The 25,060-nt window shown below is 42.5% G+C and overlaps 1 pseudogene; it reads right to left on the bottom strand.

Annotated features, from left to right (window-relative positions):
- The window catches only part of LOC100954004, a 46,242-nt pseudogene that overhangs the window by 10,083 nt on the left and 11,099 nt on the right, over positions 1-25,060 (bottom strand).

The following is a 25,060-nucleotide window of genomic DNA, read 5'->3' as shown; positions in this document are numbered from 1 at the left end:
AGTCTTGGAAAACAATAGTAAGGGAAATCCTCACATGAGGCAGAGCACATTCACTTTGTATGAGAAGATAAGTGACCCAAAGTGGGAATATATAGCACAGGGATGTGAGAAATGAGTGGGTTGACTGGCCAGAGGCCTGAAAGGAGAATAATTTTCAGACTGGAGAAGAGCATATCTGGACCTATAGAAGCTGGCCATGGAGGGAAGACTTGGCACTGCATGTCAGCACCCACCAGAAAGCACCTGCCACAGAAGAGGCACTAAGCTCTGTGAAGATGGGCCTGCATCCTAAGTCAAAGATCAACATGTGCCTTGGCATCCCCACTAGGTAGAACACACAGGTCCAGGATAAAGGCGTGGAGGCAGGAAAGACCCTACATACCACCATTGCTAGTGTCCCACTTGGCAATTAATGCTTACTGCTTCTCATCTCTGTAACTGGCTCAGTGGGTCTGGGGGTCCTGGAAACACTTATACCAGGGGCCACAAGGAGTGTCCTATTAAAGTTTAAGCTTTGGCTGCTGCCTAATCACGTTGGGCTCCTTGTGCCAAAAGACCAGAAGGGAAGGGAAAGAGACCACTCACCAGCAGGGGTTATTGACCCTTGCTGTCAGGGGGAGAGGGGCTGTATTTACACAGTGAAGGCTGCCCCAGGCGATTTTTGGGGGCTTTTCTCCTGTCTACTTTCATTGGTAAATTGACAAGTGTAGCAACCATGGCCTAAGAACAGCTAATGACCAGACACACAACGATGATGGTTTGGATCATCCCACCACTAAGAAAGTCAACAGTGAGAGGAATGTACAATGGGTGATTATGGCCTTGAGGCTACCTACAGGCACTTAGATTATAGACCATCCCTCTAATCTTTCTCCTGTAAGTGGTCAGGAGACCAACCAGAATCCTCAAGGAGCTGTTCCCACGTTAGATTTGATCAGTGTAAGATGTGGACTGTAGTGACTGCTCTGGTGTGTCATCCAGGTGTCTTCTTTTTGGCCCAGGTGTGGGCTATTGACTACTCACTTCTGAGCCCTTCCGGGAATTGCCCCTTGCTGAAGGCAGCTTCTGGCCCCAAAGACTGGGGCCCCGTGTCTCTATTTGGGATGATTCAGGACCATCTCAGCTCCAGGGAACCCTGTAGAATTGGTGGAGGTCTCTGTTGCCTCTGCATCACAGCCTTGGTCTTCTCTCTGCTCATTCCTGTACCCTCAGTTCCTTATAGGTGGTGTCCCCAACAGCAATTCTCAGAGAACTGGGGTCTCTTTCCCAGGGAACCTGACTCCAAGACTCCAGAATTTGCTACATGCTCTTGATGTGAGTAGGGGTGTTTGCCCCTGTACAATGGTTCAACTACTATAGATGTAAAACAGAGCTCCTACCAACTGGACATCTGGGGTGAACAGGAATAAACTATTGTGGTTCAAGCCACTGAGATTTGGTGGCTAGATGTTTCCCATCTGGACTGATGCAGAAACAGCACAATCATTCAGCCTTTAAAAATTTATAGATTCCAGTTCCAGTTCAGAGGTGGCTGAAGCCAAATTGTGGATCTGCACTTAATGGCTAACAAATTAGAATCAAGCTATAAAGAGTCAAATGGAGTCAGAGGGGCTAAGGGTCATCACTGGAGCTTTTCTTGAGCCTGACTGAGAGTTTCAGGATGGAACTGGATTGCTTGGGGTCGTTGCTGGACAAATCTGGAACATGGGGATGGGGATGCATGACCAGTCAGCATCTCACAGTTAAAATTGGTTGGCCAGCTGAACATGTGGCTTCAGGTCACTGCCAAGAACTTCTTGCAGGCAATCCAGATGAGTCTGCAAGTGAGAAGTGAGTCATCAATGCCTGCATCCATGAGAAAAATAAAGCTTAATAATCTGGTGTTGCGTTCCATGCTTTTTTTTTTTTTCCAGTGGAAGGCATGGACCCAAGACAAATGCCTCAGTGCTACAAGGTATAGTCTCAGACAACAGTGTTTGTGAAGGGCCCTTCCGAGGAGGTTTAAGCAATGATTTCTGTTGGTGAAAGTTGACCTGAGGGAGACTTTATATCATGGCCCTGTCTGACCAGATGGATGGGAAGAGTTTCTTGATCCTATGAAGGGTTTCTTGATACCCATAATTATGACCTGCAATTTACTGCAATGTTGTCTGGCTCAAAACGTGCTGCTGGGTACTAGAGTCTCACCCCTTAATATTTTATGAGTCAAGTTTTGAGCATTTGTTTCTTGCCGACTTAATCAACCTAAGAGCCACAGTCAGTGCATCTGGCCTCTTCAGTCTAGTCTCTGCATAGCTTTTGGCTACCTTATTATTTTTAATCCCACTCTGGTATTTTGCTGCTTCTGCTGACTGCAGACAATGTGGCTTTGACGGCATTTATGGCTCTGCGGCTCTACAACTTTAAGACCTGACCTATAAGATGCACGGCAGTATGGCTGCAGAGTATTTTAAACCTGGGGAAGAGGTTTTTAGAGGTCTTTTCCTGATCACCACTGTGTCGGCCTTGCCACATGGATATACTTCTATCCGTCTTGAAGAGACACATAAATTACCGAAACATGTCCATACAAATAGCAATTTCTTTATCTGGATAAATTTAGCTTGAATATTAACTATAAGTAGCCCCCAAGGAACAGAATAAACTGCTTTCTTTTTCTTGACAGTCCCTTCCTTTCTCTCACATCAACTGTGAGCCTTAGAAATAGGTCAGCTCTCGTTATACTATGGCCAGACTAGAACATTTTGGAACATACCAGTCAAATCTCATGTTTCCTAATATCCCCTCTTTATCTGCATGGATTGTGTCAAGAGGCAATTCCTTTCACACAAGACAGGGTATGTGTGCAAAAGACACACTGCCATCTCCAAAGCTTCTGATGTGAGACTGGGGCGTTGTCCAAAATTACTGTCTAAAGAGTCTGATGCAAGCTGAGAATAGCCAAGGACTTTAGCTGTGCTGTTAACCCAAGCAAACATCTTTTTAGGTAGCATCAAGTCACTAGAAATTTTAGTTCCTCCAGAAATTTCTCTATCGTCCCAACCTGCCCACAGGCACAATAAGTCAGACTTTAAAGAAGGAAGCATGCTCAGTTCAGGTAAGGGCAGCATGTCTGACCCTCAGGGGCAATGGTGCTTCCTGTGGAGAACAGATTGCATCCTGGAGATTAGTCCTTTTCTTTTCCTCTCTTAAACCAGTGATGGCTTTACAGTGTGCTAAGCACTGTGATAAGCCCTTCACAACCCAGAACCCTGGGAGGTGGCCTTATCTCCATTTTGCAGATAAGAGAAATCTCAGCATCCAAGAGTCTGAGTTGCACTGGCTGAGCCTGCTTCTGAATGTAGGTGCGACTGCCCCTAAAGCCCTTGCACTCACCTCTGCTGCAAATGTCCCCCTCTTTGTGGTGCTAGCTTAAGCAGGAGACTCCTGTGGATCAACCTGCGCGTCTCGGGATTGCAGCAGCAGGAGGAGATATATTTGTCAATATCATCGCTTAGTCTCTCATTCCTCAACCCGTGGTGCACTGAGGAAAACAGATCCTAAACAAGGAAACACACAAATTAATACATCATTACAAAGTGTGATAAGGGACTTTTTTTCAGTGAATTTCCATCTGCAACGGCAGGACTGGCAAAGCAATTTCAGCTACGTGGTTTGTGAATTGGAACCGAAAGAAGTGCTAGTGTAGCAGTATTCAAAAGAAATATAAAGCAAACCATATAAACCAGTGTACCAGCCATGTTAGAACAAATAAAAATGAACATGTGAAATTAATAATGTATTTTACCCGCTATATCCAAAATCTCATCAGAACCAGTTTCTCACTATTAATAAGATATCATACACTTTTGTTTTCAGAATAAGTCCTTAAAATCCCGTGAATATTTTAAGCTCACAGCACATCTCAATTTGAACGAGCCTCATCTCAAATCCTCGACGGCCACATGTTGACAGTGGCTGCATAGCACACCTTCAGTGACATAGACAGTGCCATCTTAATAGTAAGCAAGTAGTTTGCATCCTTGAATGACATGGGGTTACTGTCCCCCCCAAATCATAGATCTTCATTTAATTGTGGAGGTTGGGGGATGCTTAGAGAAAGGAAATTGACTAGACATCAATACATTTAAAAAAATTTTTTATTTATTTACTTTTTTGTTATGGTGGCTTGAACCCACCATCGCTGGTACACAGAACCACTGAGTTACAGGTGCCTAGCCCATCAGTACATTTTATAGCTCCTCCAGTGATTCTAATGTGTGATGAGGGCTGAGGACTATTCTGCTTCAAGCAATAACAGTTTTGTACCCAAAGTCTTCAAAATAAAGTGACAAGCCTGAATCCCTCTATCTTAGCCCCAGTTGATAACCATTCACCTGCTTCCCCACCCCTGCAAGCTCAGCCCTAGTGCCAGGCTCTGGGGCTGTGACCTTAGTCTGGGCTGGGGCTGCTGGGCTCTGCTTTGACAAATCTCCTGATGCTATGGTCATTACTGGGTTGTGCCCTGTGCCCAAGGTTGTCTCCCTTGTCTCTTCGCAGGAAAACTGCCCAGGGTCTCTAACCTTGGACTTCCTTGTTTTTGTTAGTTCTCTTTCCTGTCCCCTGCTGTCCTATCTACTTACCTTTTCTGGGAATCCCTTTTGTGAGACTCCATCCTTTCTCTCACCTGTTGGACACCTAACACCTCTTACCAGGTCGTCCTGATGCTGCAAACTCACTGCTCCCCCATATCTGCCCCTTGCCAGCCCCACAGTCTCTGGACACTGGGTGCCTCCAGCCTGCCTGTTCTCCCCCCCCCCAACACCTTCCCCAGCACCTGCTCTACCACCCTGCCTTGCTGCTTAACCCCTCCCTGCCCAGTCCAGAATACTTCAGCCCAAGCTCCTTCAGCATCGATCATAATGGCTCATTAATCTTTATATCTAGATACTTCATCCTAGAGCCCAGGAAACCAGAAGCTCTGCTTGTTTCTATTTTCACCCCTTTCTCCTTATCTTTTATTATTTTTTTAATGAATGGTATTTATTTCAGATTAACACCAGTGTACAAATGATTAGGTTACCTTGTTTGTGTTTCTCAGGTAAGGTTCATGTTGTAGTTGAGCCCTTTGCCCAGGGGGTGTGCTGTAACCCTTACATTGTGCACCTTAGGTGAGAGCTTATCAGCCCCCCTCCCCATTTCCCCTCTGTCTCCTTCCCCTCCACCCCATTGAATTCAATTGTGGTTTTCTCTCTTGTGGGTGTGTCATTGTTTATCTATTGGTTTTTGCTAGTATTGAGTATATTGGATACTTGCTTTTCCATTCTTGTGATACTTTACTAAGAAGAATGTGTTTCAAGCCCATCCAGGTAAATACAAATGATGTAAAGTCTCCGTCTTTCTTTATGATGGAAAAGTATTCCATGGTATGCATATGTCCTTTTTTTCAATCTCATCTCCAGCTGCTTCTCTCTCCCTAGGCTTGCCATCCCCAGAGAAGAGGATAGAAAGCCTAATACTATGTAAATAGCAGAGCAAACTGTCCTCCCTCCCGGACACCAACTACAAGGAGGCTCTTCTACCCTGTGACGGGGGCAGGTGTTTACTCCCCAGCTGACTTACTACCTGCACTGCTCTGAGCATCAATAGGGCCACAAACCCAGGTAGGAAAACCTCTACTAGGAAATTTGATTTCTAGCTGTCAGTTTTCCCTTGAAGTCTCTTGGATAAAACTCACCTGAGATTTTTACCAAAAGTCCTAAGAATTGTTATAATCAGCCCTGTAGTTCTGTTATGAAGGTATAGAACCCTTGGTTGAAAAGTTAATAATTATTATGCTATTTTGCATAAGCTTACAGCTGGTTTCCCCAGAGACAAACTTGTCAGATAAATAAAATTAAGGCTGTGAGGCTGTTATCTAAAACCTGCAATTCTATTCCCAACAGAGATTTAAAGAAAGATGAAAATGAAGAAAAGAATAATTTCTAAATCAGTTCATCACATACAGAGGTCAGGAGTTAGGAGCCTCTTCCACTGCAAGAGGGGGACAGGAGGGATGACTTTCCCCAGTGGTGGCAATCCCCACCGCCCTAGGCCACAAAGTGCGATTTCTGGGAGCTGGCCACTCTAGCTCTCTTTGGCTCTCTCTTGAAACTATTGTAACATAAATTGGCCTGCCCATTGGATGCATGTCAAGTTTGTCTCCAGATCATTCAATCCTGTCAATTAATCTGAAACGCTAAAATTTAGTAGCAATAATTGATGGGTGAACATTGCAGAACATAGCATGAGGCTTGAAGAGTCTGGGATGGGAGGATGGATGGATGGATGGATGGATGGATGGATGGACAGGGGCCTGCTGTACTAACCATGAATAGAATTTGCGTGTGCCTCTTATGTGTAGTGGGAACATATCTCAAAACATCAATCAATGTATTTTTTTGTCCCTGATATTGTGTTTTCATTTCTTACCTACTCCACCATTACAAATTCAGAGATAATAATGTATCTTTTTCACAGGATCATCGTGAGGATTAAATCAGATTTATTTGGGGACAGCTGTTTAGCCAGCTATCAACGTTATTCTCCCCATTGTACACTAGTAACTTGTCTGAGGTCACACAGTTAGTAAGTGGTAGCTCCTAGATCTGCCCTGCACCACTGGGAACAGCTGCTGGCTTGGATTTCTCCAGAACCACACTCTTCCCCCTTAGAGAAAGAACAGCACCACTGAGACTTCCCCACACCAGTGCAGACCAGTCCTCTCCTCCCTCAAGTGGGGATGCTGGCTGAGATAGAAGGAAAAAAGAGGGGTGGGTGTGTCAGAGGCAGGTGTATAAAGAAGGTCTGCTATCCCATTTGAAAAATTATGATAGATGGAAGGACTCAGGTATGATTTCTCAAAAAATCGTATAGGAATGGAAGCTCACTTGTTCATTTTGGAAGCCCCAAGCCCCATGGCTCTGATGGCCCCTCATGCAAGAAAGAAATGCAGAGTAAAGAGGCGCAGAAGAGAAGCTGGCAGCTCAGCCCTCCCTTGGCTCCTCTCTTTGAGATTCTTTAAATCAAAAGACTTTCAGTGGTTCTGTGCAAAGACAGGGCCCTCTCTGACTTCCTTCACCCCTGTGCTGGCAGCAGAGTCTCTGCTTGCTAAGAATGGTGAATACAGTCCAAAAGGAAGCAGATCATAGTCAGATCATAGCTGAAATCTGGCTCCATCAAGCACTAGCTGTGTCTTCTGTCTCTTGGGAAAATTAATTCTCCATCTAAGAGAGTGTAACTGGTGGAAAGGTACTGAGGAAATCAGCCTTTTGGCTAGAGGCACAGTCTGTAACCCTCCAGGGGTCTTCTAACCACGAGTCCCCCAAAGAGAGCAGAGCTTGAGAGCCGACAGAGCTACTCAGGGGCTGCGCAGCTGGAGATGGCTGATGGCCAAGTTGTCTCCTCCCCAAGTGCAACTTGCTGCTTAGAGAGACAACAAAGTGTCACCAGGGCAGGAAGGTGACTTGTCAAATAGGTGACCTCAGGCATGCTTAAAATTCAGATTCCAAGAGTACTCTTCTTGACAGCAAAACAGCCACTATGTTTTCTCCATGAAGATTTCACCTATACCTCTCATAAGTCCTACTTTGCAGTGCTCAGTGACAACAACAATAAACTATTACCGGCAAAAATCTTTCATCTGTAACTGCAATCTGGACATTTTTACAACTATATTTCAGAAAGGGTCTTCAGTCTATAAGGCTTTGTTTTTCGCTTTAGAGACAAGGTTTTTTTCCTGTTGCCTGGGCTAAAGCGCAATGATGTCATCACAGCTCACAGCAGGTGCAAACTCCTGACCTCAAGTGATCCTCTGGCCTTGGCCTCCAAGAGTGCTAGAATTGCAGGTGTGAGCCACCGTGCTGGGCCCAGGCTTTATCCCCTACATCCAAAACATTGGTACTCTTGGGTAAGATATAAATGAGGTAGGTAAGGCTTGCAGCTTGGATAAGAGCCATTTATTGTTAATGTGTCACAAAGAGTCTTGCAGAATGGCAAATGGAGCAGTCAGGTGGCAGACAACCCATTTGCTGGTTAAAGAACATGCCATACGTGGAAATTCAGCTCTGGCACATAATTCAACTAGTGAAAGTTAAGGAGTTTTTCATTTGTAAGATTTTTCTCAGTATTTCTTTTGACAAAGAGTTGTTCTGTATCACTTATAATATAGCCTAATTATAAGCCCATCTGTTCACAACATACAATGTTTGTAAAAGCACAGTGGTTGGTTTGGCTACACAAAAGAAGGATCTACTGTCTACATGATATGGCAAGGGCCATGTCCAGCTGACTAGGAAGGGCACTTGTCCTGCAATTCTCAGGAGAGCCAGTATTTCAAGAGTGAATTGTGACCATGACCAGCATAGCTGAGAAGGTTGTATAGCTTTTGAGTAAAATGATGAGGAAGGAGATCTTTGTCACACCAGCATCAAGGGCAATGGAAGATGTTGAGATGGACCAGCACAGTGAGGCAGGCTTGTGGACCTGGAGAGGGGTCACCCACCAGGCACTGGCTAGGTAGTTAAAAACCAAGGATTCACAGAAGCCAAGGGGCAAGGCAATGCTGTGGTTCTGAGGTCAGTAATGAACTAGAGGGCTCACCAGTTAGTTACAGGTAATGTGAAAATAGGGGACCATCAGCTCCAGCCAAGAACCTTGGTGCTTGGCAGATATGGGAGAGTGAACCATTTCCCAGAGGTCTTGGGTCATTTGTCTGGATGGTAGAGCCAGAGGTCAGGCTGAAAACAGGGACTCACATGTAATGGTTTATATTCAGAAGAGGTCCAAAAGAACAGGACATTATACCCTATGCTCTGCTGCCTCCCTGTCTATCTGTACTCCCAAGATCTAATCTTTCTGTAACCCTGTTGCCTGAGTGCGGTACATAGCCAATTTGTCAGGTATCCAGTAAGAGAGATTAAGATGCTCTTTCCAAAGCCATGTGCACTGCACACTATTGGACAGAAGGGAGTTCACTCAGAAGGGAAACTAAATCCTGAGGTCCTCAGGAATGGACTTGCCTTGGTACGTAGTGTGTCAGCATGGAGGACACCCAAGTGGTCTTCTAAAATGAGGTAGAGGAGACTACAATGGACTCTTCTGCCTGCTCTGTGACTTTGACATATTGAAAATAAGCAGGGAAGCAGGAATACAGAGAGTAGCCCAAAGCCGTTTCTGCCAGCATTACCATTTTACCCAGGGCTATTTCCAAGTACAGACAACTGAGCTGAATACCTAATTAGGAAAGATGATTAACCATCAGTCTTTTAAGAGCATGTGCATATTTGGGTAATGCAAGCAGGAGCGGAAAGAAGAGAAAGGAGCAAAGGTAAAGGGCCCCAGCCAAGTCAAACGGTGGCAGACACCTGGTTCTTCTGTAATGGATAGAACCCTCCAGCAAGTCCATTTTCACCAGTGACCAAGAGGAGACGTAGTAACCAAATCAAGACACCATAGAGTTGCAAGGAAAAGCTAGTGCATTAGAAAGCAGAGTTTGGGTCTAAAATAATCTTGACAAGTTGGGAAAACTTAGAATTTAACCTGATAAAGGTAAAAGTCGTCAGCAGGATCTGAAAAGCACAATCAGATGTGTAGAATGGGAAAGTCATTGCTTACAACATGCAGAGAGGGTAAAATCTTACGAGCTTTTTAGTTGGCTGCAAAATTAGCCTGAGCTGGCAGGGAGAGAGGCTGCCGACACGCGAATGTGCTCTCTGGAAGTTCATTCGTGGAAGTGTGTGCTGCTCCAATCCTTAGAATTTATGGTGTGCATCTTCTCCACGCTAGCCGGAGCTCCAGAGATGTCTGCAGGCAATTTTCTAGGAAGGACTCCTGTAAAAAAGAGATAGTTAGCATGAAAGTGGTAGCAGGATTGTGGCAGGATTCAAAACCATGCAGCATAAAGAAAAACTGAAGGACTTGGACATGTGAACTGTAGGGAAGAAGGCTATAGACAGGGGCATAATTCAAAGGGCCCAGTGCAGAATAAAACTGCAGGACCCCTTGTTCAAAAAGTAGGGATGAAAATGCCATTAAATATACTAAAATACCAAGCTTTTTCCTTTAAAGATAATTTTTTACTTATAAAACATAATAGGGGTAATAAATAGCAATATGAGTAGCAACATAAACTTATAGATGTGAAACAATAATATTTTGACATCATAATTTTATATGATACAATGAATAATAATACTTTATGATATATAACTTTAAGGTTTTCTTGGCTCACTTCTTATACTTTTAGCAATTTTATTTTCAATCAGTATAAATGAAGACAATGTGAGTTGCTCTTGGCAAATGCAAGATAGCAAATTGATAATTGATTATTTTCAATTCTGAGAATTATCTTTCTGATAATGTAACTGTTATTGAGCCATTAAGAATATTTTATAGGCTTTTTATGGGAACAGGTAAATTTATCAGATATATTTCTGATAAATTATTTTGTAATGCATATGTTTTAGCAGATTTAGAGCTGATGATTCTCATGAAATAATTTTTCTAAAAAGGTTTAACTCCTGTCTTGGTGCCTGTAGCACAGTGGTTACGGTGCCACATACACCAAGGCTCCCACCGAGGGTTCGAACCCAGCCTGGGCCTGCTAAACAACAATGACAACTGCAACAAAACAGCCAGGCGTTGTGGCAGGTGCCTATAGTCCCAGCCACTTGGGAGGCTGAGGCAAGAGAATCGCTTAAGCCCAAGAGTTTGAGGTTGCTGTGAGCTTTTATAAGCCAGTTTCATGTAGTCTGAATTTAATTTTAAGATCATTTTATACGATGGCATTTAAACATTTCTTCTAACCTTTCCTGTACCTGGTGAAAGTCGTACAAGAAACCTAAAGAGCTTCACAGTTTTACACGACACAGAGCACCTGTTGGTGTTTCCCATCATTGCATCTTCAGTCACAAGGGAAAACGAGTTATAAAATTATCCCCTTTATTAAAAATCGGTTCATCTAACACTTTGGATGAAAGTAGTGTTCTTTTCCACTGAAATGCAATAATCTTTCAATTTAATTATTATTCTAAGGCTGTGAATATTTGCTTTGCAATGTTGCAGTAATTTTCAAAGCCAGAGAGTCTAAGCTCGTTAAAGAATTTTAATAACTCTGTGGTATGCTTTATTGCAATGTGTACGCTTTTATTTTGTCATAATTTACTGACGAAGTTTGTAGTCTGCGCTCCAGCAGCAACTAGTGTGGCATTCTGACCAGACATTGGGTTTGTATAATCTTCAGGAATGGTGCTGGGGTTTGTAGGTTTGTATCCCCTCCAAAAGTCATGTTGGTGCTTCTACTTCAGTGGATTAAAAAATAAAATAATGTTAAAAAACACAAAAAGCAGATTCACATTGAAACTTAACCCCTAATGGAACAGTATCAACAAGAGAGGCCTTTTGGGGGTGACTAAGTCAAAAGGGCAGAGCCATTACGAATGGGGTTAGTGCCCTTAAAGAGATGGGAGGGGGCTGTTCAGCCCCTTTGCTCCTCTGCTCTTCTGCCATGTGAAGACACAGCAGTCCTTCCTTTTGCCCCTTCCAAAATGTGAGGACACAGGCAGCATGAAGGCCCTCACCAGCCATCAAACTAAACTATAAGAAATAAATTTCTTTCTTCGTAAATTACCCAGTCTCAGTTATTTTGTAAAAATAGCACAGACAAAATTGGGCTCCCTGGCTGCCCAGCAGGGGTTCTGCAGCCACTTCTGGGCAGAGTCCCTCCCTCTCTCAGGGCTGTGACTCTGTGGCCACCACTGCTACTTTGGACTTACCAGGCTGTCATTGTTTTCAGTGCTGGCCTAGGTTCAGTGCATGTGCCCTGCCCACTGTGGCAGTGAACTTGAGCCCCAGCATACTGCTGCCACCCACCGTGTATCTCTCTGCTCCCAAGCACGTTCCATTGTCCCATCTGACTTTACTTACAGCACATAAAGTCTGATATTAAGCCATTCAGGATTGATGACAGCATTCCAGAGCCCCTCCCCTGGTGAGGGTGGACCTGCAGGGCAGCACAGGTTTGTTAACTGAAGAAAATAGGAGGTTCCTCAGTTAGGAAAGGAGAATTTTAATTCTCTTATTCCAAATGGCTAGGAAGCAGAGCCCTGGCCAGAGCCAGGAATGCGTGCTTTGAGGCAGGGACAATAGGAACAGGAATTCATACTGAGCAGGAAAGCCAAATATGCATATTTAACAAGCTATAGGAGGAGTCATGGATAGTCATGAAAGGAGAAACATGTGCATACACAATTGACCTTGATGCCCCATGATGGGGTTCATATTCAGAAAATGACAGCCCTCTGGTGTCCAAAGGTGACACAGGTGAAAAGCCTCTCTGTGCGTGCTCTAAAGACTAGATAAAACCATTTGGGGTTGGTGATCTCTTATCAAGGAAGAGTGCTGATTAGTTGTAGTGCCAAAACTGCAAAGAGGGAGTAGATCATGAGATTGGTTTCAATTTAGGTCTTAAAGAAAAAAGCATGATGGCTGTTAGCAAGGGAGTGGGTATAATGAGGCATGTCTGACCTCTTATCCCATCGTGTCTGTTTCAAGATTTCTCTGGGGTCCCCTTGGCCAAGAGCAGGTCTCTTCAGTAGGTGGAAGGATTAGGACTTCATCTTAGTTCACAGGTTACATACCCATGAAGCCAACCCTGCTTGTGGGACAGGGTCAGGCATGTGATAGAGTCTCAGGCTGGACATAAACATGTCTGGGCATCCAAAACTGAGTAGTAGAGTGGGCCATCCACATCGATTTGCTCTGTTTTCCCTATACAAAAAAGCATAAATAAGCTTGTGCTTCAGAAGGGAGGAGGCTGAGAGAATCAGATGGGCCAGTTCCTGGACCTGGCCCAGCCCTAGGCACAGGCATCTGGCTGAGTCCTTTGCAGCGTGAGGTTGTAGGCAGAAGCTGAAGAAGCTGTTTTTCTGAAGGATCCTGCAAAATATAGAGAACCCAAAGGGGACGCTTGATGGCTCAGGTGACTGCATGGCACAGACCTTAACAGCTCCGAAGGATAATAAGCCAGGTGTTGACCACTGAGCACTTCAGAAGGACCTAGTTGCTCTGGCCTATCAAGGCTGCAGCTCTGGGGGCCCCAGCTCAGATATTCACTGCAGACATTAACAGCAGCAGGTATGGCAGCATCTTGACTCCATGGGGCTTCCTGCCTTCACAGAAAGGGCCAGGAGAGGGGCAAGACCTACAGGAGCCTGAGGTAATGCAGGACCATTTGTGGGCTAGTGAGACATGTGCAGCAAAGGGGAAGAACCAGTAAGACGGGGTTAGAGTCTTTCATGGGATGCTGTAACTAGGGGGTCTGGAGAAATAGATTATAGATGTACTCAAGTACTTAAAGGACCAAAAAGGACCAGCTCTATAAAGGTCCACAGTGTGCGTAAGTAGCAGGAGACACCAGTGCAAGGAAAAGACCTTCTAACTGTAAGTGTGTCTAGGGTAGGCATGGGCTGCCTTGAATCAGTTCCAACAGAGACTGTGGGACCCTGGGGCAAGAACCTTGGGTAGAAGGAAGAAGGGAGCAAAGGGAGCACTTTTCAAAGTGCTGTTGGAGGTCTAACTGACTCAGCAACATTTTGAAGGGAGGGTGTTGAGATGTAGCTTCCTGATCTTCACAGAAATTCCAATTCAAGACATCTGGATATGGCCTGGGAATCTGCATCTTGAACACATGCTTCTGACGTTTTTTAGAAATTTTCTTATTTTATTTTTTTTAACTAAATCATAGCTGTGTAGATTAATACAGTCATGTGCTAGTTCTATATACAATCTGAAATATTTTCATCAAACTATGAAGACATGAAGCTATGGCCTTCATGTCATTTTCTTAGTTATTGTGTTAAGACATTTATGTTTTACATTTAGAAATATTCACATGTACCCTTGTAAGATGAACCATAGGCATGGTCCCATGAATCACCCTCCCTCCACCCACCCTCCCTCCTCCCCTCCCTTCACTCTCCCTTTTCCCCATATTCTTGGGCTATAATTGGGTTATTGCTTTCATATGAAAGCTATAAATTAGTTTCATAGTAGGACTGAGTACACTGGATACTTTTTCTTCCATTCTTGAGATTCTTTGCTAAGAAGAATAATGTAACCTAAAACTTGTGAACCACCGTTCCAAGGTCTTCAGGTGTAAGACTCAATGACCTCACATCTCGAATGGTTCTCCCTGCCCTTGCAATAATGACTGCAGAGAGAATCCCTGACTCTGTAACCCAGTCTGTCCCCTGTGTCCAAACATTAAACATTATAAAGATGAGCAGGAGGCTGAGTAAGTCTCCTACTAATTTTTTCAGCATAAATTAAATTTCACTTTTACAAAAACACTTTAAAGGTTTTCTTAGAATCTGGCTTTGCAATCCAAACATTCCAAGCACTAAAAAGCACAGGCACTGACAACTCTGACCTTGACCAAACTCAGTTAGGCCCTCTGAGCCCTCATCTCAGCTGGGCTCAGCCTTGGTATGTACTCTCTACCCCTCCTACACATATTGGAATAATCTGACATTTTAACAAGTGTCAGGATAAGTTTTTCCTTAATAGTTATGGTGACAATCAGATTTGTCATTGGATCCCTGGGCCTCTCACTCAGGAGACTTTGTGCACACCTTGGAGACTTTGTCTTCACTCTCAACTATTGATGGGGGATCCACTGGTGAGCCTGATCCATTGCTGATCCTACCCAGTGCTCCACTGACAGTCTGTTGAAGCATTGTAAGGACAAATTTTGATTCTCAAGATTCTGAGTGTACTCTAGAAGTTGAGTTAGTCTCCCAGGCTTCTCTGTAAAAACAGGGCTAGAGACTTAAGCAAACCAAAGGCCGGGTTAAAATCTCAGGTGTCTCTGTAAGAAAACAGGTTGAATCAGATTCCAGGCTTTTCTGTTTGAAAGACACAAAGTCCAGGTTAGGGTCCCAGGCTTCTTTACTTATGAGGTTTCACTAATTAAGTACCAGGGTATCATCTCAGTTACCTGAGCCCTCACCTCTGGTAAAACCCCTGCTGACTATATGCTCCACCCCTTTGGCATTAACTCTGTCCCTCTTTGTCGATGTGACTAGAAATATAGGATTTTTTTTAAAGTTCATGTGACATTAAGGAAATCTTTGGCAAATGGGACTAGTTTAATAGCATTGGTTTAATAAAACAGTTGTGCCTTATGAGTTATCACACATATTAAATTGTGTAAGAGGAATAAAAGTTTTATGAATGGACTTTCCAACAATAGTAACGTTTTATAATATCTGCCCAAAACTATTCCCCAAAAGTTTTTGGCGATATGCAACCTTAAAATCATGCTGAATTAAGTAATAGATATTCACTAAATACCCAGATTACTTCTAAGTAAGATAAACTACTCAAAATTCATTGCAAAGCATGAGTTTAAATTTATATACTTTTGGCTTCTTTTTGTTATATAGCATGGAGAAGAGAAATATACTTGGGTCTATTAATAACATATTCTCTTTGTCACATTGAAAAATTGGACTAAAGGGACTACATCTATACTGCTGGCAAGATTGCAAACTAATACAACCTCTATGGAAAGAACTATGGAGAATTCTTAAAGAACTAAAAGTTATCCCTCCATTTGATCCTGCAATACTATTACTAGGTATCTACCCAGAAAACAAAAATTATTTTAGCACAAAAACATTTGCACCAGAATGATTATTGCAGCTCAATTCACAATTACCAAGTTGTGGGAGCAATCCAAATGATCATCAACCCATGAATGGATTAACAAATTGTGGCATATGTATACCATGGAGTACTATTCAGCCATAAGAAAGATAGAGACTTTACATCTTTTATATTTACCTGAGTGGAGTCAAAACACATTCTTCTTAGTAAAATATCTCAAGAATAGAAAAAAAATATCCAGTGTACTCAATACTAATATGAAATCAATATATAAACAACTATATGCCCACACAAAGGATAAAAAACAAATATAATCTGGCAAGGGCGGGGGAAGGGGAAGAAGGGAGGGAGATTGGCGAGATGTCACTAAGATACACAGAATGGGGGTATATTGCAACTCCATCCCCAGGCGAAGAGCTCAACCACATACAACTTGACCTTTACCTTAGAATTAAAAACAATGTAACCTAAAAATTAGTACCTTCATATTAATTTGAAATTTAAAAATTGTACCATGAGAAAGCACATATATGTGAAAATTGTGAGATGGTATCTTTACAAAATTTGTTGGTCTGCTACGGAATGCTGGTATGTGACAGACACTTTACAATTGTCTAGGTCTTTGTTTTTTCTATTTAAAAAAAATAAGTTACTGTTAATTAAAAATTTTAATCAACATATGTAAATAAAACTATTAGAAATAATAAGAATAAAGAGAGACCAGAGTAGGCAAAGTATGAAGGATGTGTTTTTGTTATGGGAAAAGGGGAATAATTTTGTAAAAGTGAAATGACTGGTTGCTCCCAAATGAGAAAGAAGAAGACATAGAAGAAGACCAAATGGATATAAAAAAAATTGCAGAAGGAATATTGGAAAAGGAATCTTAATTTGGTCAAAGCTGGCTAAGATTGGACTGATTTCATTTATAAGGTTTAAAAACATGGGCTTTAACTAAAGGGTGAAGGCTTTTATTTTACAATTGTGTTACCTTCTACATTTACTTTCGAGTTCTTTTATCATCACTTTGGGGACATAGGTAGCTAAATATTGTTTCACAATGACTTAGAATCCTATTTAGTCAATCATTCAAACCTTTAGATATTGTTGACAATTTTGCCTTCCCCCAAACAAATCCTAAATGAAACCTTGATCTTCAAGCAACCTTGAGATTTCTCAGGGAGCCTCTGGAAAATCTCAAAGAATTTGTTCTTTCATCTAGTAAGAAGAAAAATGTCCAAAAAAAATGAGGTTTATTTGGTATGATGCATTGCATGGGAAACACTGTCACCTAAGAACAGAACCTTAACCTTCCCTGTATTATATTTGTGTGGATAAATATGATTAATATAAACATTTCAGAAATTGTACGAAGTTCATAGCAATTGCCATTGCCCTTGCTGTTCATAATATGTACTGGCAAAATATCAGTCATAATTCCTTCATTTTAATATTTGTACCATTTTAATATTTAAAATGTTTCAAACCATAGAAACAATTAAATTTTATTCACAGACAGTTTTTATTTTATAGGCAGTCCCCAGGTTACAAATGAGATAGCTTCTGTAGTTTTGTTCTTAAACTGAATTTGTATGTAGGTTGGAACAGGTCCATTTACCTATTACCTCTAATAGTCTCCATTAGTGAGTGAGAGCTGTATATCAGTTGGGTGTTTGTAACTCAAGGACTTACTGCAATAGCTCCTGTTCATAAGTGCAGATTGTACTGAAGTTAGATATTTGTAACTCCAGGACTGCCTGTACTCTGATTCTTCTCTGAAAGCATTTGCAATCAGCTGAACGCCAGAGTGCTTCATCTCCAACAAAAAGGCGCTGCTTCGGAGACCCATGGAAGGAATTGCCAGGCACTCTGGAGTACAGGCTTCTATATACTGCATAAATAACTGTGAAGTCACAGCACTGGGCTAAGTTAGGATTTCCAGAAAGTGGAAAAGTTTATGGGTTCACAGAACTGCTATGTATTATAGACTGAATGCTTACATCCTACTCAAAATTTGTATGGTGAAGTCCTAGTGCCCAGTGTGGCTGTCTTTGGAGATAGGGTTTCTAAGAAGTGATTAAGGTTAAAAGGGTGGAGCCCTTATCAAATAGGATTAGTGTTCTCAAAAGTAGAGATACCAGAGAGCTCACAGACACCTTCTCACCCTCTTTCTCTCCCTGTAAGCATGAAGCAGAAGGCACATGAATTCACAGCAAGATCACGGCCATCTGCAATCCAGGAAAACCTCAGGGTCCTCCCAGCCCTAATTACTTCCCTCTTCCAGGTACTAAAAACCACTTCCTCCACACCTTCTGCTTCCTCCCACTGCCTTCTCCTGGCTGGCCAATTCACATTCAGCTGTGATGGATGTGGGTTAGAACAGGGTCTGTTTCTAAAGGCCGTGCCCTGAAGCATGTGACATACCCCAACACCCATGGATAAAGCTCAAGAAAGCAAGTTCTGCGAAGGCTGGAAATGTTGTCTGCCCAGTTCTAGATCCAAACTCCAGCACCTAGAGAAATGACTAGCATGTAGTAAACACTCAGTGAATAATTGCTGAATGAGTGAATGGCAAGCAAAAGCTTGCTAAAGTCTACCCACTTGCAGCCTTTGGTCTAGAGAAACTGAAGATTTCCCTGAAAAGAAAATGGTCAAATTTCTGTAGATGGCATGGAGCTCTCTGGGAGAAAGGTATCAAAACCTCAATTGCTTTCTTTTGGCAGTTCAATGTTTTTAGACCTCACATGACGGGCTTCAGTTTTGAAAAGCTGATTGATCACAGTGGTCCATTTCATTTCCCTATCAAACTTGCCAAAATAAAGCAAAGGAATAAAAATAGACACAGAACAAAGAGAATAGGACAGCAATTGCAGATGAGATGTTTAAACAAATTTTCAGAAAATGGAAAGTGGATGAAGAAGTGGTCACTGATTTAGCAGAGAGCCATATATTGTAACTTAAGGTACTGGCATAGAAAATTCTGATAAGAAGAAGAACTCCTGAGAAGCTGGGATTTGGATGCTCTGTGGAGAAAAAGGAGTGTGGCTCTGGTCTGAAAGCCAAAGTCACTGGTTGGAAGTCTAAACACAGTGTGTTGGGATCTCAGTCTCATATGACCAGGGAACTGGTAATTGGGTCTATCCCTGTGAAAATGCTGGTGCCGGATTTGAAAATCCTGAAGAAAAACCAGTCTTCTGACAACTTTGTGCACATATTCCAGAGCTTCTTAGTAGAATTTCAGAGCCTCACTCTTGAAATGACTAAATAGCCAAGGATATGACATGTAAAGAGAGCTTCCAATATGAGAGAGACAAAATATTCAGGAAAAAAGGAGATTGAGGAAACAGATAACACAGGGAGCATAAGAAATAATACCACGTCATAAAACAAGAACATAATGCTATGAGAAAGGACTATAGAACAAGAAAGAGTCTCCAGGAAAAAAGTTAAATAAAACTGATGTGACTAAGCAAATAGAAATATTAATAGATTGGAATATGTCAAAGATGATGGAACATGGAGGGGGGAATGACACCACAGAAAAGAATGCAAATATAAAACAAAGGAATCATAAACTCCTGGAAAAACCAAGGGCCATACAAGAATTAAAGTATAATCTAACTTGCAACTTGATTCAGCAGTGAGAAATATTTGTATAGGCCAAAAGATATATGCACTGTCTATTTAACCAACCATTGTGAAATAATATGCTTGGGAGATGCAGGAGGAAAATGGGAAGAAACTTTGGTATATGAGAACTAAATCCTCATCTCCTCATTTGCCATGGTAGAAAGTTAATAGAAAAATGGCTAAAAATGATAGGTTAAAAATTAGAGAAGAGGCTCGGTGCCTGTAGCTCAAGCAGCTAAGGTGACAGCCACATACACTAGAGCTGGCAGGTTCAAACCCAACCTGGATCTGCCAAAACAACAATGACAACTACAACCAAAAAAAAAAAAAATTGGAGAAGAATTGGAAGCAAATAGTAGAGAAGCTAGGTAAAAGAGTTGTGGATAGTTGCCTTTCAGGAACAGGATAATGAGAGGGTGAAAAGAGTGGGTAAGGGATTGGTGTTTTCAATATGGGTCTTTTAGCACCATTTGACTTTTGAGTTCTGAATGTTTGTAACTTTGAGGGGAAACAATATTAATAAAAAGAACATTGCTATGCATTGAGACAGGATGGCTTAAAATCAATGAACTACAAAAAAGATTTCATAGGCTTCCTATAGCACACAGTAAGTACTCAGAAAGTGTCAGCAATTATTATTATTATTATAACAATGAGCAGAGAAGCCCACAGACTTTGCTAGAGCATTGGCTGTCCATGACTGGTCTTTGTCTACAACTGGCAGGGATTTCTCGTGTGTCAGCTGCAATATTTAGACTTGGCTTGAGAGCTGGGCACTGTGGCTCTGCTGAAATCAAGAGAAACCCCTCACCTGGGGAAAAATAGTAGCTTAAGTATGAAGAAACCTGATAGACATTGCCTTAGCCAAGTGATTAAGGTTATGATTCCAGTGATATCATGCGACTGGCTTACCTTCTGTGAGTTTAAAATTATAGCAATGAAAAAGTTTAAAAAATACTGATAGAGAAAAAAGCTTTGACTAGACAACCACAGAAATACAGAGTGACCAATAAATATGTGAAAATATGCCCAGCACCACTAACAGAGAAATGCAACACTTAAAAATTATGAGGCTCCACTGGAAAGGCAAAAAAGATGAGGAGAATGAAAACGGCTACTAAAGGAATTTGGGGGTGAAGAGATCCCCACAAATACTGTCTTTCGTTCTAAGTAGAAATGTTAACAGTAATCCTTTTGGAGGTCAACCTGGCTCTTATCTTTTAAAATGAAAACTCTGGATACTTTCCCCACTTAGGAGTCCCTTTCCTTGGAATCTGTCTGATAGAATCAAGAGTCCATGGGAATTAATGACCATATAGTCGATTATATTCATGGCACCCTTGTTCTAAGTAGCCAGCAAGCCCCCAGTTAAAATCTAAACAGAAGGAAAGCAAATAAATAAGAACCAAGTAATCATCAAGGACTAAACTAATAAAAGAAGGAGTTAGGTCTGTGTCAGAAGACTTCTGGAGGGATTTCTAGAAATCTAGAAGATAGAATATATTTTTTATTATCTCTTCCCTGCCCTGGCTTTTAGACAAAGTGGTTTGACCCTGGGTGGTTACACGTATCAGCGGTTAACTGGAATGCGAAGGAGTGTTGATGCAGATATAAAAAAGGCACACAGAAGAGAAGCAAGAAGGTAAGATAGCAAGCAATCTCCCCAAATAAAACAGCATGCATGAAATGATGCCATTCATGGCAAATATGTACGTGTACAGATTTCTGTTACATGCAAAATATTGTCAATAAATGGCTGCCACGATTATTTCAGAGTAGTGTGATTTTTAAAGTTCTTTCTTATGTTTTATACATTGTCCAAATTATTCCAAAGAGCGTGTGTTAATTGTATAAGCTGAAACTGCAATGAAACTATTTTCACAGTAAGGGGGACAAAAAGCTTGTTAAGGATCTGTGCATCCACTTGATAATTTGTTTAAAACAAATTTGTAACTAGTGGGTCCTGGGACAGAGATGGTCCTTTATTTACTGTGTGATAAAGGAGGTAGCATTTCTTTTATATATTCTAATGCACCCTCTCTCTTGCTCTGAGGGAGTTCTTTGGTATTCTAAGAATTGTTAAATACATGCCCCATTTTAAACCTGAAATTGTTTAACAGATTTGGTTATTGTCTGCCCCATCAGTTGTGCTATTCCCCCATTGCAGACCAGGAAACTAGCACTGAGAGTAACCGAAGGCCCTCCTGGACATCACACGGTTGAGAGCTCTCCCAGACACAGGCCCTGGGAGCTGGCAGATAAACTGGAATGAAAATTCTGAACCTTCTTAGTCTCCCAGGCCAGTTTTTTCATCTTGCTATAGCATAAGCTCCTGTGCAAAGCCATCCTCTCCCTAGGACCTTTTCTGAGGTGGAACAGGTCCTCAGGGTAAGGCTACAGGGCCAGGCCCCGTTGTCAACACCCTTTGATTAGAAAACCACTATTATTCTCCTCCCACACAGCCCATGGAAAATAAATGCAGGCCAGTCAGCAAACTTTTAAGAATGATGATTCTTGCTGCTTTCGGGTCCCAGTCATCCGCACAGTCTGGCTGTGCCTTCTGCAAACCTTTTTCATCATAAGCTCCCTGCCAGCAAAATTCCCACAATAGAAAACCATCTGGAGAAGAGCCAGGCAGAGGCTTTGACACCAGTGTTCCAGGCCTTGGGGGTGGGGGCACAACACAGAGGCCAGTGCTCCGCCAAGGAGTGACCACAGCCTCCAGCCTGCCCACAGCTGCTGCCCTCAGGGCTTCTTCTGCCACCCAGTTTAAAAAACAGGCTCTCGGAATACCAAAAGCAGAACAAGAGCCAGTGGCTCTCAGAATCAGAAATGCAGAGAGCAGAAACCATGGGATCCTAGAAGGCTTGGCGCTGGAAGTCACCTTGGAGGTCATCTGATTCTGTCTTCCCACCTAAGTGACAGGTATTTCTTCTGGGGAAGACGAGGGTGGCGAGAGTGTGGCCACAATACCTTGAGGAGGTGGGAACACAGCCAAGTGGCAAAAGCAAGAAGTCTTGGTCTCTACCTCCCACATTAGGACAAGAGGCAAGAAAAGGTCCTTTCTTGGTCATGACCCAAACTACTATTCCCTGGAAGTCTCCCCTATTCTTGGATTCTCTTAGAACTTGATCCTCCACCAGGGGAAGTTTAAGCCACAGGCAGAAGCTCTGGAAACTCTTTAAATTGCCTTCAGTGCGACTTCCACGTATATAGTCTTACAGACCATCCCGAGAGAAACAACAGAAGTAGGAAATTCTTATTTCTCTCTGCTACAGAACTATGGACTATTTCACTTGGCCTTTTTGCCCTCATCCAATTTTTTTTTTTTTTTTTTGCTTTTATACCAAAACCAAAAAGCTTATTCTGTGAACCATATAGACTCCGAGCTGGTTTGATCCTCTTCCTCCTTCCATCCATTGCAGACTTTGGCCATAGCCCGTGAGCATTAGAAAATAACTTGTCGCCCACTCAACTCTCTGTCTCATTCTTAAAGGAAAATATTTATGTTATGCCACAGAAAGGGTTTCCATGGCAGTGACGAATGTAACACTGTTGCCTTAGCAACTTCTTGAGTCCATCTTGAATTATCTGAAATCCCCTTCAAAGACAAATAAGGAAAATCTGTCAAAAGTGCTATTCCACTGGTGGGAAGCCCAGAAAGATGGTTTTCTGGCCCCTAGTTCTCCCTCCAACTCCTTCCCCAAAGTCCCCCCAGCACATCTCCGTCCGAACACTCTCTCAGGAACTGTCTGTTTGAGGCTCTTCCATGTGTGCCTGACCTTGCCCTTTTCTTAGTGTTAGATGCTGATCCATTGTGCAGACACTGCCAGAGCTCTGCAAAGGGTTAAGGACTGGCGTGCAAAGCCATGCCAAAGGCAACAGGAGGCAGAATAAACACACAGATCCTCCTTTTTATAGAGCCTTGCTGTTCTCCCCGGAGACAGGGTGCACGTTTTCTCTCTTTCAGCTCCAGAGCAGCTCTGAGAGCAGAGTTTTATAGGAAAGATCAGTCTTCCCGGAGGTACAGCTCCCAGTCATGACGTGTTAGCAAGTCACCTCTCAGGCCTCAGTTTCCTCAACAGTAAAATAAAGGGGCTTTGCAGAGGAGGAGCCCGTGGGCTCTTACCCTCTAGGCAGTTTTGTGAATCAAGAACATATCTTCCTCTCTCTCCCAAAGTCACCAGACATGTCTCTTAGCACTCAGACATGACACTGAGACCGGAGAATTCTGGAGTGGAAAGGAACATGGCAGCCCTTCACGAGGAAGGGCCTTTTCAACACACAGATGGACACGTGTAAAAAGTATCATCAACATCATTACTAGCACTGTGAGCTCTAACTCTAATTCAAAGTCTTTTATTGGAAAAAGTTCTATAGCAAGCTGATTAAGTCAATAAATGAGCCCTGTTTGGGAAGCAGCCACTTTTCTGCCAGAGAAAATATTTTCAATGCAATTCATGCCCAACTCTAGAGTTTTCTTTGCCTCCTTCTTTATTGAAAAGCAGCTTGAAAAGCTAGAAATGCTGACCTGTTTTCTTCAATTCTTCCACACACTTCTTACTGACAGGGAGAAAGCTGTTTCAAGAGAAGGAAAGCAGTTTAAAGCATTTTTATCATTTTACTAGTAGGCAAGAAAATCACTTTACTGGTTTGGTATAGAGACTAGGAGAAATATAAGAAGTCATTAAAGGAAAAAGAAAAAAAATGCAGATGTTACTTCAGAAAGAAGCTGAAATGTCTCTGCACCCAAGTGCTTCTTGGAAAGTACAATGTCTGCAAAGGTCACTTTGATTCAGGCTTTTGACCCAAGAGATGGGATGGCGCAGGAGTTAAGGGAAGGCTTTGGAGTCATACAGAGCTATGTTCACAGCCTGGCTCTGACTAACACCACTCTTGTGACCAGGGCAGGTGACACGACCCCTCTAAGCCTCTGTTTGTATATCTGCAAAATGGGAGAAGCAATATCTACATTATAGGGCTCTGTGATGGTGAATTTTATATGTTAATCTGCCTGCTTTAGAACCCACATTTTTAATAAAATATTAATCTAGGTGTTGCGTCAACATATCTTATAGATGGGGTTAACATCTACAATCAGATGACTCTGTCAAGGAGGTTACCCTTGATAATGCGCATGGGCCTCATCCAAACAGTTGGAGGCTTTAACAGCAAAAACTGAGGTTTCTTTGAGTAGAAGACACTCTGCCTTGAGACTGGTGCCCAAACTCCTGCCTGAGCTTCTAGCCTGCTAGCCTGCCCTAGGAATTTTGGACTTCTCAACCCCTATAATTACAGTAGCTAATTCCTTAAAAGAAATCTTCCTATCTCTGACCCTGCTTCTTCCTATCTCAATATATGTCATGTATATTTTATGTTATTCATATTCTGTTTCTCTGGAGAACCCTGACTGACAGAGGCTGCTTGGGGGCGGAGGTAACATGGGCATTAGACATGTTTTCTAGGCCTGGCCAACCACAGTCTGTGTAAAGAGTGACTGGCCTGTTCATAGGCCCTGCTGATTGAGAGAGCGCATGTTGCCCCCACCATTTCTCTTGCCTGCTGGCCGTGGCTGACTGGAGTAGGTAGGCAGGAGTAGATCCTTGACCTGAAGGCAACCATCATGGCCTGACCTGATTGGATCCAAAAGAACAAGCCCAGGCCAACTAGTTTTCCTTTCTGAGAAGCCTGAATAGGTACTAAAGAAAGAACTCACCAGTTGGTAGAGGACAAGTCAGGTCAATAGCAG

The sequence above is a fragment of the Otolemur garnettii genome, unplaced genomic scaffold (genome assembly GCF_000181295.1).
Source record: "Otolemur garnettii isolate 467f Iridium unplaced genomic scaffold, OtoGar3 scaffold00060, whole genome shotgun sequence".
In the NCBI taxonomy this organism is placed as follows: domain Eukaryota; kingdom Metazoa; phylum Chordata; class Mammalia; order Primates; family Galagidae; genus Otolemur; species Otolemur garnettii.
The sequence above is the reverse complement of the archived record's forward strand: the minus strand, read 5'-3'. Positions and strand labels throughout refer to the sequence as shown.